Source organism: Ursus maritimus, unplaced genomic scaffold (genome assembly GCF_017311325.1).
Source record: "Ursus maritimus isolate PB19 unplaced genomic scaffold, ASM1731132v1 scaffold_36, whole genome shotgun sequence".
In the NCBI taxonomy this organism is placed as follows: domain Eukaryota; kingdom Metazoa; phylum Chordata; class Mammalia; order Carnivora; family Ursidae; genus Ursus; species Ursus maritimus.
The window spans coordinates 4,390,392-4,409,555 of NW_024426230.1; positions in this window are offsets into that span (position 1 = coordinate 4,390,392).

The following is a 19,164-nucleotide window of genomic DNA, read 5'->3' on the forward strand; positions in this document are numbered from 1 at the left end:
TTTTCAAATGTCACCTTTCAATGAGTTCTTCCTTGACTACTCTATTTAACAGGTGAACTAAAATAAATAAATAAGTAAGTAAGTAAGTTATGCCTTGTGGGCTTCTCTCCCCTAATTTTATCTCTAGTATGATCACTGTATATACATATTTATTTATTTGCTTGCTTATCTTTGTCCCCCAAAAAATTCATTTCCCCAAGAGCAGGGATTTTTTTTTTTTTTTACTATTTTTTCATTACTAATTCCCCAATACCTGGATCAATAATGCACTGTTTATTGAATTAATGAATAGTTTAGTACTATTTGAGTTTATTTTTTTCTTTTATTGGTTACAACCAACAGATCCTAAGAACTATAGTTCTCACTTAATACCCATTCACTGTTTCCAACTTTTTAGAAAATAAGATAAATATTAAGGTCTTGGATTAATTGGGTCTTTGGGAAAGATGAAACATAAAAGTGACAATCATCAAAAGCAGGAAATTGCAGCAAAAGTTCAGGAGGAGAAATATGAACTTTTCGAGAAGCCAATAGATGGGAAAGAAGGCTATGATTTCCAACATACACATGATAGGAGCTTAAGTGAGTTCATTTGAATATTAAGGGGAGTATAGTAACTCATGGCTGAAGGAGTTGCTATTTGGGTTATATTATTTGCATTTATGATTTTCCTCTTGTATGGTGGGCTTTTGGTGAACAGGATCCTTCCATTTATCATTGCTCCAAAACACAGAGAAGGCATTTGACAGATAGCTGTTGCATAAATGAAATGGCATTGGAGAAGAGGTCTAGAGTTAGTAATGCTATGTAGTCTGCCTTTGCTAGGCCTTAGTACTTTTATCTATAAAATGGAAGTGCTGGACTTCATAATTAAGTCCTTCCCAACTATAAATTATTCTATAATTTTATCTGCTTATGTATGAGTGGAGACATACATACACTTTCATTTAGTAGAAATAAGGATATACTTCTTAAAAACTTCCTTTGCAAATATATTTTAGCTAATGTAGCTGCCATCAGCTTGGCTTATAAAATAGTGTTTTCAATGATCTTTTAGCATGATAGATTAACTTTTATGTTCAGAAAGCCATTTCCTCTGAATGCTGCTGAATTCACACTTCACTAATGGGAAGGATCCGATTAGAACTAATTTTGTAGTGATTCTTTGACATTTTCAAACATAGAAATGTGTGCTTTTCTGAATAAAAGTGAGAACATATAAATTGTAAAAGTTACTATTAAAGTTCAGTCTAATATTGGATAGTAGTTTTGAAATGAAAAGTGCCTTAAAGGCTAACCTCTTATAAAATAAGAGCTTTCCGTAAGTTTCCCTGTCCCTCCATTTCTTTTACTTTCAGCTATCATAGTCTCCATATCTGGATCCACTGGAACTCTATCTCTGTGGTTTAGGTCAAAGCTCTATCGCTTTGGTCTATGTCACTAGCCATTTGGTCAGTTTCTCAGCTTCACTATTTGATAGAACTTAAAATTAGGGAAGCTGATAGTGTCTAACGGAGAGCATAGGCCACCAAATCAGCCCACCAAGTGATTCAAGGCAGAAACTTAAACCTGTGGACAAGGTAAGCATAAGAGAGAACAGAGACTTCCTATCATTTCCAGATGACATAGGCATTAGCAGTTTATCCTCCAGTAAAAAAGTAATGGATCTGAAAGGTAACAAGGAAGCTTGGGGGAGCAACACAGCATCTTGACATTTGTGACATTTGTCACTAGAATCCATTACCTGGGAACTAGAACTTTTTTTCAAATCTACTTAAATTAGTGGAATTGTTGCTACTAGAAGACTTCTACCCTTGGTTGGAGTTAATTCAGAAACTAAGTGATGGCCTTGTCCTACAATTGGGACCTATTAGTGGAAGAAGCTAGAGAAAGTGAAGGCAGGGGGAAGAAAGGGTTAAAAATGCCTTGATTTTTAGGGAAAGGAATCAGGAACATCCAAGAAAGAACAGTAAGATGAAAGAGAAAAACCAGATGAGAATACCTTGTTGAGGCTAAGGAAGGAAATGGTTTAATAAAGAGTATAGTTAGTTATACAGTGAATTTTCATCTTATCTATGGTATCTATTTATGATTCTTACTTCATGACGTAAGTTGAAATTGACATAAAGTCAAAATTATTTTACAAAAGTGCCATGTTAGATGTTGACACATAATTTTTCTATAAAAATTCAACACAGGTAATTTTTTCCTTCCACAAATTGAAATAGATCTTTCCTTCCCTCCCTCCCTCCCTTTCGTCCCTCCTTCTCAGCACCATAAAAGATCGTTGAATTTCATGTAGGAACCATGTTGCATGTAGAGGATAATTTTCAACACTGGACTTACACTCAGTGAGGAAGTAGCTCACTTGTGAGCTACTGTGTGAGACCTACTGAGGTCATGGTGGGTTGATATAGCCCATCTGATACCTGTTTGGGAGCAGAAGCTTGTTGTCTGGAATAACATGTAAATTACCTGCTTCTATTATATTTTTTTCCTTTGTCTTTGGCCAACTTTTGAAATTTCAGAAGTTCAGTGCTTTATGATATGAATATGCTTTTATGCTGTAAAGAGGTCAGGAAGAATAGAGACTAGGAAAAGTTCATTTTAGTGCCCATTTACGGGGTTATAAGTAATCTCTGAAATTTGTAGACCGTATTGAGGAATGAGAGCCAACTTTCAAAGACAGTTATGAGGAAGCTTCTGGATGTGTTAGAGAAAGAGGTAATTATTGATGGAGATTATTGAGAGCAATGTTTATCAAATCTTCAGTGTGCAGAAGAAGTATCTGGAGAGTTTAGATAAAGATGACAATTCTGGGCCTCATTTCAGAAATTCTGATTCAGTAATATTTAAGTAGAGACCAGAAAAGAGAACTTTAAATAAGTAAAAGATGTTTTTTAAGTGCTGGTATCCTCAGCTCACATGATGAACTTCTCAGGTCTTGGGGGTGGAGAAGAGAAAGACCAAGATCATTCATTGGGGTTAGCTGTGACAAGGAAGGGAGTGAGTTTTTTCTGTGGACTAAGGGAAGATAAAGAATGAATATCAAGAAAGAGCTGAGCTAAGATAGAATAAAGATAATGATTTTAATTTGAAGACTGTAAGGTGATCTTTCAGGGGACAAGGACAGGGAGAGGAGAGCAGCCAGAAAAGCTTGAAAAACATGGAAAAGGTTTGAAATAACTCTCACAGCTGAGTGACTATGGCAAGACTTTGAATCTCTGGGATGTCATAATTTCATTGTTAAATGATGAGATCGGGCATCCTGAACTTTGAGGCCCTTTCCAACTATAAACATTTCTGTGATTCTTTTTTCTTTTTTTAAAATTTTACTTAACTATTCCAGATGGTGGGAAATGGGAGGGACAAGCAGACTCTGCACTGAGCTCAGAGCTCAACTTGACCTGAGCTAAAACCAAGAGTTGGATGCTTAACCGACTAAGCCACCCAGGCACTCCAACACTTCTGTGATTCTTGTACAGAAGTAGTCTCAAACATTTATCAGCATATCATCTCTGAGGAATATGATGTACCCTTATCTGTAATGGTGATTACTACAAGTATTTTCCCCAGGTTGGGCAAGTCCTCCAAAGATAGTATATATTCCTCTTAAAGAAAATGGTTTCAACTATAATCTCTCTCCTCCTAACCTCCTTCCTGACCTTAAGAATTATTTTCATAGGGAATAAACAGTAAATTAAAGACAGAATTGCTAAATAGCAGTGATTAGCCAGTTTAAATTTAGGCAGTAAAATTTTTAGGAAACTGGGTCTTCATGGTTTTATGACTTTGTCCTATTTCAAGATGCAAATCAGTTAGTAACTTGGTGGACAAAGGCAAAGATTTACTTCTAAATTTCTTTCCTTGTTTTCTCCTTATACTCATGTTTTTTCATTATGGATTGTTTTTATTTTTTTGTTTTTTCCTGTCTACTTATCTTTCAGCTTCAGTAGTTCATCTTATTGACATTACCCAATAGGAAACAGGTTTTATAGCATGCATGATATTCTTCTTGTGCAGAGGTAAAGAGGTTCAGACAAGCTTTTGGAGGACAGTTAGGATAAAGAATTGTAGTCCATTCTAATCTTAGCCAAGGTGTGGTAGGTGGCTTCTCTCAGATCTGAGGCCAAAGAGCAGGCTGAAATGTGCAAATACAAAGCTAACATTTATTGAATGTTTATTGTGAGTCATGATACTGCTATCCAAAGACAGTACCCAGAAAGGTGCCCTTGGGCATAAAAGGTATGATGATTAATTTTAGATGTCAACTTGGGTAAGCCATGGTACCCAATTTTTTAATCAAATATGTGTTTATATGTTGCTATGAAGGCATTTTTTAGATGTGATTAACATCTAAATCAGTAGACTTTGAGTAAAGCAAATCACTCTTATAATGTGGGTGGGCCTTATCCAATCAGTTGAAGGCCTTAAGAGGAAAGACTGAGGTCCCCCAAAGAAAAAGGAATTCTGCTTCCAGACTGCATTTGAACTCAGAATTGTAACATCAGCTCTTGCCAGAACTCCCAGACTGTCTGCCCTGTGAATTTCAGACTTAACCTCTGTTTGCATGAGCCAATTGCTTAAAATCCCTTTCACTCACTTTTCTGCACACACACACACACACACACACACACACACACACACAGTTTTTTTTTTCCCGGAGAACCATAATACAAAAGGAAATTGGTGAACCTTGGTTCTTCCTAATGGTTCAGGACTTTATCTATTTGGGATGAAGAACATAGTTAAGACTCAGTGAACGGTACAGACTCTACCCAGGAAAATGTGTATACATGCACATACTTATAAAATTTTGCATACATATACAAGGTGCCTGGGGATAAGAGCCCTTCTTCTTGGTTTAGATGTCAAATTGATTCGCTTCTAAGTAAAATGCAATGAGACCTTCTAGGTCAGAGGTCTCATTGAATTTTAGTCAGGTCATAGGTAAGACTCAAAGGCCAAAAATATGGTGAGCAGATAAGAATATGATTTGTGTTCTAAAAGGAGACAAAAAAAATACTTCTATTGATGTGCTTTTGAAGGACACTAAAGTGGCAAAATGCGTGTATGTCCAGAAGCACCTGCTTGCCAGTATAGAGTATGAAGCTGGAAATTTAATGGGCATAGAGGGCTCCTGTATGACAGTTGATTTGGCACAATAATTTTGCCAAATATACCCAGAAACCCAACAACTGGAGGGAAAACAGGAAATAGGTAGAAAGGAGAGAATTCCAGACAGGTACTTATTTTTATTTATTTATTTATTTATTTATTTATTTATTTATTTATTTATTTATTTATTTAAATGATTTTTTATTATATTATGTTAGTCACCATACAGTACATCCCCGGTTTCCGGTGTAAGGCTCGATGATTCATTAGTTGTGTATAACACCCAGTGCACCATGCAATACGTGCCCTCCTTACTACCCATCACCAGCCTATCCCATTCCCCACCCCTCCCCTCTGAGGCCCTCAGTTTGTTTCTCATAGTCCATAGTCTCTCATGTTTCATTCCCCTTCTGATTACCCCTTTCTTTATCCCTTTCTTCCCCTACCGATCATCCTAGTTCTTATGTTCCATAGATGAGAGAAATCATATGATAGTTGTCTTTCTCTGCTTGACTTATTTCACTTAGCATTATCTCCTCCAGTGCCGTCCATGTTGTAGCAAATGTTGAGAACTCGTTCTTTCTGATAGCTGAGTAATATTCCATTGTATATATGGACCACAACTTCTTAATCCAGTCATCTGTTGAAGGGCATCTCGGCTCCTTCCACGATTTAGCTATTGTGGACATTGCTGCTATGAACATTGGGGTGCATATGGCCCTTCTCTTCACTACGTCTGTATCTTTGGGGTAAACACCAATAGTGCAATGGCTGGATCATAGGGTAGCTCAATTTTTAACTTTTTAAGGGACCTCCACACTGTTTTCCAGAGTGGCTGTACCAACTTGCATTCCCACCAACAATGTAGGAGGGATCCCCTTCAGACAGGTACTTATTTTTAATCCCAAACTATCAATGGAGGCTTACTTAAATTCCTACAGAATTTAGAATATGCTTATTTCCTTGTTATTAAGTGCAAAATTCTTCCTTTCTAGATGGTCTCACGGATATTTTACAGAATTTTAGAGAGTTGATGTTCAGTGTGCTACTTTCTCAAAGTAATGATCTGTGACCCATAAATAAGAACAAAAAGTGGCTGCTAGGGATTAGTACAAAAAGGACTCAGATTCTGTGAAAGTTAGTAAAAATTTAATAGAAAATAACTTCAACTATAAAATAAAGCAGCACAATCTATCAAGGATGTTGTGTGCTGAATTTAAAACATCTGAGACTATTAGTTAACTTGCTTTGCCAGGTTAACTCATTTTTCACGTGTATCAGAAAAAGCTTGTTTGTCATTTCTGTGCATATATTTGAAACTTTTCATTGAATCATTGCAATATAATTTAATGCTACACTGGTACCCAAAAGGTTCAGACCTCTGCATGCCACGAATTGTAAACTGTGAAAGGGAGAAAACTATTATAGCATGTGTGTATGTCTTTGCACTCAATTTAATGCCAGGCGAGGACCAGGCATATCTATGAGTGCAGGATCAAATCATGGGGTAATATTTTGTTGTGGACTGGCGAAATGATATAACAAACTCTGTGTATAATATGGTGTGATGATTAATCTTATATGTCAACTTGACTGGGCCATAGGGTGCCCAGATATTTGGTCAAACATTATCCTGAGTGTTTCTGTGAGGGTGTTTTTGGATGCAATTACATTTAAATGGGCAGACTGAGGAAAGCAGATCACCCTCTGTAATGTGAGTGGATCTCATTCAATTAGTTGAAAGCCCGACTGAAACATAGGCTCTTCCTGGGTCTCTAGCCCACCTGCCTTCACACTGGAACTACACTGTCCGCTCTCCTGGGTCTTGAGCTTGCCAGCTTACCCTGTAGATACCAGAAATTGTCAGTCTCCATAATCAGTGAGCCAATTCCTTGTAATCTCTGTCTATCTCACATGTCTTAAATCATCCTATTGATTCCATTTTTTGCAGAACTCTCATACACAAAGTGTTAAAATAGTTTTAGCACTTATTTTAAATTTTGGATTCTTCTATGATTGTTTATGATAGTGTTATTATAAGCTTTGTATTCTTTCATAACTTTTTTATTACTTTTTTTCAAATAAAATATAATTACTCTTAAAACTAAAACTATTGGTAAAAAAATGAAAAAAAGGGAAAGAATCTAAAGATGAGTTTGATCTGGCTTATGATCAAATAACCTGTACTATATTAAACATTATGCCATTATATAAAACATTATGCCAGAAATTCTTCTACAAAATCACCAGAAATTTAAAGAAAAGACATGACAAGAAAGTTAAAATTATTTTTGTTGGAGATCATTTTTACGGGAATAAAAATTACTCAAATCCTCAGTGTGCTTATGCAGTGAAATTATGAAAAGAGTTCTATAATCTCTGCCAAGTTACAACATTATTTGAAACAAAACAAAGTAAGCATAAAAACAAAGCTTTCAAATTCTTTCAAAATAAATGAAACAATTTAATGTTATCAAAAATGTATGCAAACACAATTTGAATCTGATGCTGAAAATGAACTTATTAAATGACGTTCTATTATATTGCAACAATTGTATTAGATTAGCAGGCAGCTAGGAAAATACAATTAATGCATTGTCTGAAAATAAAGCTGAGAGACTACAGGAATGTGCATACAAGTTACTTGACTAATTAGTTCATAGGCTGACATACATGAAAATCTTTACAATTCAGTTGGACAAGAGAAAAAATATTTCACAGCTCCCCATTTACTTGTTTTTATACTGTGTGTGAATATAAGGAGATTTATTACTTTCTAAATCGCTTGCCATAGAAAAAAGAAATTTTTTGAAATTTTGAGGGAAAATTTAACAAAAATTAGGATGTTATCTAAATTTTAAAAATGGCACAACTGAATATTTCATTATGAAGCTTTAAATTTATTTGAGCCCATTTATCCATGGTCTTTCAAGATTAACGTGACTCTAATTATATGCCATACTTCAAGCTAATACATTTGTAAATTTCTCACTTAATATCCTATGGGGTAGGTAAGATTAGTACGTCTAATTTTCATCTCAAGAAAAAGATTTAAAGAGGTCAAGGTCAAATTTGAAGTCTTTCAGACTTCAAAAGTTACAATCTTAACCACTCTTATATTGTAACTTGTGATAATTCAACTTTGATATAATTTCCTATGAATCCTCTTTCATGTTTGTGGATCAAATGGGTCATGAGTTTGCAAGTCATGTCATTCAAAACTGTTGCTTTTAGAAACTAATTTTCTATGTGAATCAGGATTTTCTTATAAATACAAACCAAAATATGGGTCGTGAGTTTGCAAGTCATGCCATTCAAAACTATTGCTTTTAGAAACTAATTTTCTAAAAATGTGAATCAGGATTTTCTTATAAACACAAACCAAAATAAATAAAATTCCAAAATAATATTTAAACACTTTCGTCTACATTATGATTTTATTTGGAAAAAATCACATATTTTATATAAAACAAACATTTATAGTTATGTCGAATTTTGTATTATCTAATTTTCATGACAAAAACTGGTATACAACCAAAAATTATTTCAAGTTCAGGCAAATTCCTGTCAATAAACCATGTTTTTTACAGATAGCATTATCTCAACACATCGAAAATATTTAACCAAAATTTTAAAAAGAAATCAAAGACAGTTAGTAGTGTTTTCAAGAAAAAGTTAACTCCTGTCCACCAATGGAAGTATATGAATTATTCATTACAGTGATTTACTAAATTATCAAAAGTAAAGATCTTTCTTTTTAGTTTTTATTTATTTTAATTGTCTACTGCATTTGAGTTTTACTGAAATCACAGATGAAACTTAAAAAATTTTCAAATAGAATATTTTTATGAAACTATCTTTACATCTAATATGATGCATATGTCATTATTTTTCTGTAGGACTAAAACAATCTCCATTTCAAAAATAGCCTTTTTCTGAAATCTATTCTTTCACAATAATAGTATCTGGAATTTTGTACTTTTGAAAGAAATGATTTTCTTGTTTTTCAATCAGGCAGAGCATAGAACATTTTATAAATTCATAAAAACTCTTGTTTTTTTAATCAGTGACAGGTTATCAAAATAAAGCAATTCTTAACTAGTAGTATGTATCAAATTCAAACAACAGAATAAGTACAATTACTTTTTTATATTCTTAATACTGCATAGCCAGTTTCACATTCAACTATGTTAGAATTATCTGTGACCAAAATATGCAGAGCATCAATTTGCAATGCCTTGTAAATATAGGCCTACATGTTGTGGGATTAATATTTTTCATGCACAGCAAATCAGAACAAACATATTTTCTTCAGCCATGTCAGACCTTGACACTGTCATATTCACATGCCCTTCACAACCAAGACCAAGAAATTCAGTTTGTGGAAAGACTGATTTGATAAGGACAGAAGCTGACAAGCACCAGCTTTAGATGTCATTTTAGAGATTCCAAATTTATGATCTCTGTGAGAAACATGTCTTGAAATATACAAATCAGTGAATCCAAAATTACATTTTTTGGGGGATATAATGGAAATGTATGCATCTCCTTTGAAATAATAAAGAAGATAAATACAGTTTCCTCTTTCTTTGCCTTAATAGTTAATAATTTAGGCATTTGGTAATATTTACTATAGCTTAAGTATTTATTAATAATAAAAGGTTTAGTAAGGAAATCTGCTTGAGGAAGGAAAGAGCAGTGGATGGAGGATATTTGGGCTAGATAGTCTTTTTAGCTGGATGACTTTTGACAAGTTTGTTAAACCTGAGTGGTATTTTTTTCATCTGAAATGAGTGTATTAAGAACTACCTCACATGTTTTTTGTGAGTATTAAATTTTAAACCTATGTAAAATTGCTGGTGCAGTCTGGCTGGCAGTAGGTACTCAGTAAACATTCCTTTCCTGCTCTCATTTTGTCAATGTTTTCTCTCAAAAAAGATCTAGAAATGTGCCTGTCCAATATGGTAACCATGAGCCACATGAGGCAAATTGAACACTTAAAATGTGTCTGTTCTGAATTGAGATGTGCTATAAGTATTAAGTACACACTAGATTTTGAAGACTATTAAAAAAAAGAAAGCAAAATATCTCATTTATTTATATTTATTACATGTTGAAATTGATGTATTTTAGATACATTAGTATGCATAAAATATATTAAACTAATTTTGCCTGTTTCTTTTTTTAATGTGTAGTGTACAAAAGAATTAAACTACATATGTACTTGTGCCTCACATTCCAAATTGAATAGTGCTGATCTAGAAATGAGAAGATTTAAGAAATTCAAGGTTCTAATAAAATTCCTAGTTGGTATAAGAGAAGGAAAAGGTTTTTCTGTTTTAATACCTTAGAGTCCTTGTAGAAAGGAATCATATTGTATTAAAATCTTGTAAAAAGCAAATTATACCAGATAGCAAACATTTTTGATTCGTCTCCTTAGAGTTACAAGGTGAAAAGGAGTTTTTCCTGATTTGTCTACTATAATTTTAAAAATTGGAATAAAGTAAACAAAATTATGTTGTAATCCCTCTTCTCTCTGCCTTGCACATAATGATTGCATCAGCAACGCTCAAGCACATATTCCTTACAGCTAATGGAGCCAATTGTCTCCCTGCACTACCTAAGATTTATTGAGGTCTCGACCAGCCAAATTCCTTAACTTAGAGAAGCCTTAGCCAGTTTCTCAGAAGGTAGAGAGAGTGACAAGAGGAACTGCTGATAGCTAATTTGACCAGCTTCACACTATAATAAAGTATACTTTCGAAAAGGCAAGTCTGATCATGTCTTTTCCCTTAAAATTTTCTTTTGAAATCTTTAGTAGGTTTTAAGAGAAAGTTAGAAGGCTACTTTTTTGAACAGAATTCTCCATTGTTACGTTCAAAGCTGTTTTCTCTCCCTGTCTCTGTAAACATGTAGAACACTGTGGGGATAAGGGTTCCTCTCTACTGAATGTTTGCTGCAGGGTATGCAGTCAAGCTACACCTGGCCTAGGCACACCTCTCCTGGATAATGAGAGCTCAGGAAAAATGTTTGTTTTGTTCTTTCACTGCTTCTAAGTTTTTCTCAAAAAAACACTCTTGTTCTTTGCATCTGTCCCTCTAGAGTTAATATTATAGTGGAGAAGCAGATAATAAATAAGATAGGTATTTTAAATATATAGAATATTAGATAGTGTCAATTGCTGAGGCAAAACAAATATTGAAGGAGAATGAGGATATATGCATTATAGAGGTTTGGATTTTAGATGGAATGGCCACAGAAGACCTCATAGAGAAAGTGACATTTGAGAAAAGATATGGAGGAAGTGCTGTTGCTCTGTGGCCTCATCCTGTGCCCTTGTAATTAGGAATACCTCTTACCAGAAGTTTCAACCCCTCCTCCATAGATTCAGTATGAGCAAATACAGGAAAATGCTAAACAGAGCAGAAGACTTGTGGATGAGGCCTGCTAGAGGTCCAGGGAAGTGCACATGACCCCTTTGAGACAAAAGGAACACTTTTACTTCTCCATGTATTTTATCTTCAAGCATGATTGTGGTCTTTGGCTCAGGATTTTTCAAAACTTGGCTGTACTCTAGGTTCATTAGATGGCTATGACATTGGTTTAGTAAGTAATAAACAATAGCAAGAAAAAAAGTGGAAGAAAAAACAGTATTTGTTGCAGTAAGGATAGGAATTATTTCAAACACATGTACACACCTTCAGCTATGTGTTTGCTGGGGAATGATATAAAATGTATTTCTTACTATGGGTCATGGATAAAAGAGTGAAAAATACTGTGCTAAGTACAAGAGAACTTCTGAAATGGTGTCTCCTAAAGAGGGGGTAAGACGATGAACGAGGTGGGGCACATGGGTGGCTCAGTTGGTTAAGCATCTCCTTCAGCTTAGGTCATGATCCCAGGGTCCTGAGATGAAGTCCTGTGTCCTGGGATCAAACCCCACATCCTTGGGGTTCCCTGCTCAGTGGGGAGCCTGCTTCTCCCTCTCTCTCTCTGCCCCTCCCTCCTGCTTGTGCACAGGCTCTCTCCCTCTCTCTCTCAAAAGAAAAAAAAAAGACAATGAGGTAAGAAGGAAGGTGTAATGGGCTCTAATCTCTGGGAAAAATGAAAACAGGGTTAAATGACGATAATCAGGCACCCATTTACCTCTACTTGTTCAATTAGAGATTAAAAACTACATTTAATGGCTTGTGGTTCTTGTCCTTTTTATTTTTGATGTCCCTTACATGTGCATATGTGCACAGGTATAGTTATGTATATTTCTGTAGGTGTTTGTGGTTTATTAGAGTGGCCACTGAGAAAGGAGAAAGGTAAGGGTCTGTATAATTTTCAAAGGAAGTTAGGAAAATGGGGAGACTGTGCTACTTACATAGTAGCTGACATGAACAGAATCCTCAGAGTTGGAATGGTGGTGGAAACTACCGAATGGAGAAGGCTGAGTCTATGGGAGCTTCTGCAAAGATGGAAGGAAATGAAGAACACGGAGCTAGTAGAGACCATGGGAAGGTTTAAGGGCTGAACGCTTGAGAGGCTAAAATAGGTTCCCAAACCTGTTATATTGGCATTTTCTAAGATTCAGTCTTGGCCGTGTGTTCTCTCTACACTTCCTGCCTCATTAAATATATCTCTTCTGATTCTTCAGTTATTATTTTAATGCAAATAATTCTTCAGTCTATATCCATTGGCATGGTTTCTTCTGAATTCCCATCTAGTATTTTCAAATGCTTGCTGAGCAATTTTTTGAAAATGTCTTTTATTATGTTTTCTGGCTCCTATCCTGAGAGCTTAAACTGCATTCAGGGCGATCCATATATATATCTGGAGAGCTGGCAGGTCAAGCCCACTAGGAATATATGTGAATGAGAAAATAAAGCATCTTTTGGTCTTTCCTAAAAACATAAATAATGGAAAGTCACATTCCACCAGGTTGGTTAAAAAAATTAAGAAGATAAAGACCTCTACAGACCAGGTGGTGAGCCACACTAACACACATCAAGAAGTGTTGCCTGCAGTAGAAGGAGCCATCCATTACACGCAGCACAGGAGAGGAAGGGGAAGGGAAACTTGAGAAGATTTCCTGATAGAAGAAAGGAAGGCTAGTTTCTTTAAATCAGTGGAGGGTGTGGGCATGTGTGTTTTCTCAAAAGCAGTACCAAACTATTTTTATGTATTTCCTGTGACCCTATTTTACTTAAAAATTGATATCGTTTGAAGAAACATGAACTACTTTTAGATTAATATGGTTTCAAAGATGTTGAAATCTCCCTCATTTATTAGCTTTTGTCTTTCCTATTGAATCTACTGATGCCCTTCAATTCTGAGGAAGTTACATTTATAGTCTTATTATCATTCCTCATTGAGTAGAGCTTGGAATTACATCAGACTGTCATACTTAGAATCTGGAGCTCCAACTCTTTTCTTTTGTAGCCAAGACCTTAAATCCAGTGATACATGTGTATGACCTAGGTGCCAATCTAAGTAGTTCCTTCAATATGATTGGAGATCTAATCCTGGATTACAAGGAAGGTTCAGCAAGGCCATCAGGGAGCCCTTGAGCCAAAATCACCTGTCAGGGAGTCCCACATTTTCCAGTGACAGACTTGCTTCAGTATCCCTGTGAGGCTCAGTGATTGATTGGGACAGCCCTTGGGAGACCTTTAGTACAAACATACAGTTGGATTTCAGCACAGCATTAGGAGTGCTTAGTCAATTAGTCTTTCTGTAGTTGGTCTTTGAGGTACATTCTCATGGCCTCTAGCCATCACTGCTTTTCTCTGCTCAATCCAGCCTTATGCAATATTTTTCCCAGATACATCTGATGAGAATGGAGCCTAAAACAAAATCCTGTTCCACTAAAAATGTCATTCCAGATTGTTATGTATATTTATAGTTCAGCCATTCAGACCATTAGCAAATTATAATGGAATTGAATAATTTCTTTCTCTTGTTCATGAATATATCATCCAAGGTTGTATCTAATTGATAATTTGCTTAAATTGGAATATGTGTCTAGAAATCACCTGGTATATAAATGGGCTAAGTCTATCAACAAAAAAATGAAATGAGACATGCATGATTTGTGTTTAGTGAACCCATATTAATTCCAATGATCATTTGTTTCCAATTGTTCATAAATTATATTTTAATAATAATTTCTGAAACTTTCTGTGGCGTTCATTTCAGACTCTCCAGTAAAGTATAGAATTCTTTGATTTTTTTCCATTTTTAAAATGTTTTGACTTCTTATTTTTTTATTCAAGTATAATTAACACACAGTGTTACATTAATTCAGGTGTACTATATAACAATTTGGCAATTCTGTACATTACTCAGTGCTTATAATGGTAAGTGTACTCTTAATCCCCTTCACTGTTTCACCCATTCTGCCACCCATCTCCCCCAAGCAACCACCAGTTCAGTACATTTAAGAGTCTGTTTTTTTGTTTGTTTTGGTTTTTAGAATCCATGTATGAGTAAAATCATATGATATTTTTCTTTCTCTCACTTATTTCATTTAGCATTATACCCTCTAGATACATCCATGTTGCAGATGGCCAAGATTTCATTCTTTTTTATGGCTGAGTCCTTAATTTTTAAATTTAAAAATAAATTATAGCATTTTTTTCCTTCTCTATTATTTTGGTTTTCTCTTTCTGATTATTCACAATGCCTCAAGAATAGTTCAATGGTACAGATATTTTATTTGAAAGTTCCTTTTTTAACCTGGGATATAATTCGTCTGGGACAAAAGATGTAAAGTCATTTAGGGAAAGAATTGCTTTCTTACAGTCTTACATTTCTTGGGTTTCAATTTCCTCTTACCAACATTATTTTTGCTATCCTTGACAGAGAAGATGGAAATAAAATAAAAGTTGAGTGGTATAGCTTTTTCTTTGTCATGTGTTATAAAAATGTTACTCTAAAGCAACATGTTCATTTTCCCTGAACATAACTTCAAAACCCTACTTTGCTTGTCTTTAGGGTTTTTGGCAAGCCTCACTGCATTCTTGTTATTGGCCTTTTAAAAATCACTCTTATACTTCTTATCCACTTACATATTTGTTGTTGGTTACATACACTCTTTCTTCTCTCTTTTGTACATGTTCTTTTTTAGAGATGAGTTCAACTGCCTTTTGTCCTTTTCACAATCCAGTGATTAGTGTGGCCATAAGATGTGAATTACAATCATCAATTTTGTGCTCCTGGGTTCTTATGGAAAATAAGGAGACAGAGAGAGAAAGAAAGAGAGAGAGAGATCTTTGTCATTAAAATCTGTTATGTCAGTCTATTTCTGAATACCTCTCTTCATCCTAACTTTTCTTCATTTAAAAAAAGTCATATTCTTTATAGAAATAACCTCAGATTTCTTTTGCCATCTTAAAAACAAAGTTTTTGTGTTTTTTTCATATCTTATGTAACTTTTTCCAATAATGCAGGTTTTGATTATACTTCTCAAATGGGACTGGATTTTGTTCATTATCCAATGAAATGGATAATGAAATTCCAAATGGCATAAAGACAATATTTTTATGGTAGTAATTAAATGGAAAACTACATAGAATTCCATATTGCTCAGAAGGATCTGGATTTAATAAAATGGAGGCACATTGAAGAGGATTTAGATATATCAGTTATTATTTCCCTTATATAGGTAAGAAGTTAAGGCTCAGAAAATTTAGAGACTAATTTGTCCATGAGAGTAGGGTGACCTTTAAACTTTTTAGGAATTTGTTTCCTGGAAGTCAGTAGCCAACCTTGGGAACATTTCTTAATTCTAAGCCATTTGTACATTTGTTCCTTTTTGTTTTTCTACAGTTCCAAAGGTTTTTTTTTTTTTTTTTTACTACATATGTTTCTACTAGAGTTCTTCCCATTGGAAGGTAGAGAGTTCTAGAGTCAGGACTGTGGTTAAATGGATGGCACTTATGTAAGTTATATAAACTTTCTAAATATTTTTCTGGAATTGGAGGACCAAATGTATTGGTAAGAATATTAATACGTAGAAAGCACTTTAAACACACATGAGCTATTTTTATTGGATTATACAGGGAGTGTAGGCTCTATCTGAACCAAGTTACTAGCATACAAAAATATTGAAGAGGATTTTTAAACTAAAAATAAGTGGAAAACCAGTGTATTCACAAGTCCTGAAACTTCCATTGTTTCAGGTAGCCAAGAATCAAGTATGAGAATTTAAAGAATAAGAAGGGGGAGGATGATTAAATAATTGACCTGCTCATTAGAGTAATTGATAGTTATGGAAAATGATTAACCCTATATTAAAAAAAAACTATAAAAGATAGTTTGTCTTTTTTTTTTGTTTCTCTTTTTTCATCCTACCTTGATCTTTATAAACAATGGTGGGTTGCTTAATGTAGAGAAAAGGCCAACAAATGCCCACTGGGTATCATAGAGAAAGGATAAAAGATATTTTATTTATATTACAACCTAAATCACATAAGAATCTAAAACATCAAGATGAATACAGTGGATATGAAATGGCTGTACCTTTCATTAATTTTATTTTTAACAGAATAGTAGTCATTCAGTTATGTTCCATTGTCAAATAGCATTTTGGCATACCATTCTTTGGTCCAGAAATTAAAGTAACGTATTGCATGTAAATTGTGGAACTAAGTCAAAATTAGTATTTAACACCTACTGAACACATTTAATATAATATGTAGTGCTATTTACAGGATCATAAAAATGACTTATCTACAGTTCAACAAAATTTCATATGAGACAACACACCCTTTTGCATTATGGATAGACAAAAAAGTAAAACCCCAAACACAGTAAGTCTGCTTAGATTTTTTTTAAATCTCATTAATGTATTCTTAAACTAGTATTGTATAAGAGTTAAAATTCAGCGTTAAGGAAAGTGCTCTGTTGTAAGTTTTATCCTTGTGAAGTTCATTAAATCTCCTTAATGCATCTGTTATAAGTCCTCTACATCAGGCAGAAATTAGTATAAGGAGTGTTAAATCATGTTCATCCTCTTAAAATGGTTTAAAATATGCTTATGTACAGTTACTAAGCACAATCAAGTATTTTTATTATAATAAGTAATTTGAAAAATTCCCATTATAAATCATCTAAAAACATTCTTGCTGAAAACAGAACTTACCAGGAGCTTGAAAATGTACGTTTGCTTTTCAAATTCTTAGTCTTATATTCTGATCTAGGTTTTTAATCAGGTCTATTTCAATAGATCAGAATTACCTTAGCCCTGTCCAAGGTTATGCAGTTTAACAGAGGACAGCATTTTGTACTCAGCAAATTTTACAAGGTGGAATGAAAACATGTTTGTAGATTAATGATGTAGTATTCTTTATGATTAAATTTTCGAATAAAGAGTTGCAGCATCAAGTAGTGGAAATAATACTGGGGCTGAAGATAGAAGAACTGAATCAGAGCTCATTAAGTGGGTTGAGTAACCTTGGGAAGTCACTTGTTCTCTGTAAGGCTGTTTTTCTCCTCAGTCTAAAAGGAGAATAAAATCCAACTCATAGCATTACTGAGAGGCGACTGTGAAAGTCCACAGTTCAGTGTCACTTTTGTACTAGTTGATAAATATTTGGTTTTTTATTTTTATAAGAAACAGGGAAATTTCATACTCTAGTAATATATATTCAATGCCTGAATTATCATATGACTTTAATGTTTAGCTAGACGTAGTGAGAGATCTAATTTGCTTACATATTGAGAGGTCTCATTTGCTCATTAAATGACCATTTGAATTTAGTTTTGGAAGGACTACTGCATTTATTTGGCAGAGTGATCCTGATTTTATTGTTTGACTTGGTGACAAATAGGGTGCATGGCCACTTTATATATACATAGCTAGGTTTAGTATATAAAACTATACAGGTTTATAGAACCTCTAAAATTTAGATGTTTATCGTTTCAGCTAAGAAAAAAAATAACTGGATTTTTTTTTCTTTGTCTTTCTAGCAAATCTAAGGCAGTTCAGCAACTCTGTTACTGTAAATATCTGTGCCTTTGGGGTTGCTTGGGGAATTGGTAGAAATCATATGGAAAAGCCTAGTTTGGAAGTGACCTCTAGGTTTCATTTCCCTAGCTGCTGGAGGAGGAATGTATTTGAGAAGCAGTATATTTAAGCTCCAGGAGATTAGGGTGTGGGTATGAGCCAAGACATTGTTGGTTGCTGCTTGATGAGGTGACTTATTTGTGGAGTGGGACTGACAACTGTGTTGGAAGCTAGGTGATCTCAGCCCGAGGCACTGTGCTGTAATGTTAGACACATGTGTGGCAAGATTAATGGGAAACCAGGCTTAACGGAGTGTTGAAGTGTTAAAGAGGGAACTTAAAGACCTTGTCCATGTGGATTGACCTTCAGGTTGAAACTAGGTAGAGCCAAGTGCCTACATGCTATTTGCCTTGGAGTGCTCCTCAGTCACATGGAAATACAATTTTTTGTTTGTTTCCGATGTGAATCAACTCTTGAACATGAAATGTTAACAAAAACATCTAGCCTAGGGTTTAAAAATGTATTCAACACAAAAAGTCTTGAAAATATTTAATGCTTCAAATAATTTTCCCTAGCCTCTGAGATATCTTGCACTAAAAGTGTCTTCTTGTTGAAATATTTTCTAAAATATTAGTTTCCACTTTTATTTTTCTGCTCCCAGGACAACTGTTCCTCTGAACCACAACTGCTTCTTTATTTTATTTTTTTCTCGTTTTGAAATAACCCATCCTGCAGCCATAAACAACATGCCTTGATGGCTAGCCAAGACTCTGTCCTGCCACAAACCTCCTCCTACTTTTTCATTTCTTACCCCAAGGAGCAATAAACATGAATCCTGACCCACCAGTGGAGCCCCAGAACTGAGAAGAGGTACGCTGCAGCTAAACAGGTAGAAATAAAAACAATGCCTCACTTCAATAATATTAAATATTCTGGGAAGGCAGTCTCCAAGAGAAAGGATAAATAATCTACATAATGAAGAATTAGTTAGCAGTGTTATGTAAATATTGTAGCAGCATCAATGAGGAGGTAAGCAGAAGTATTTTAAGACA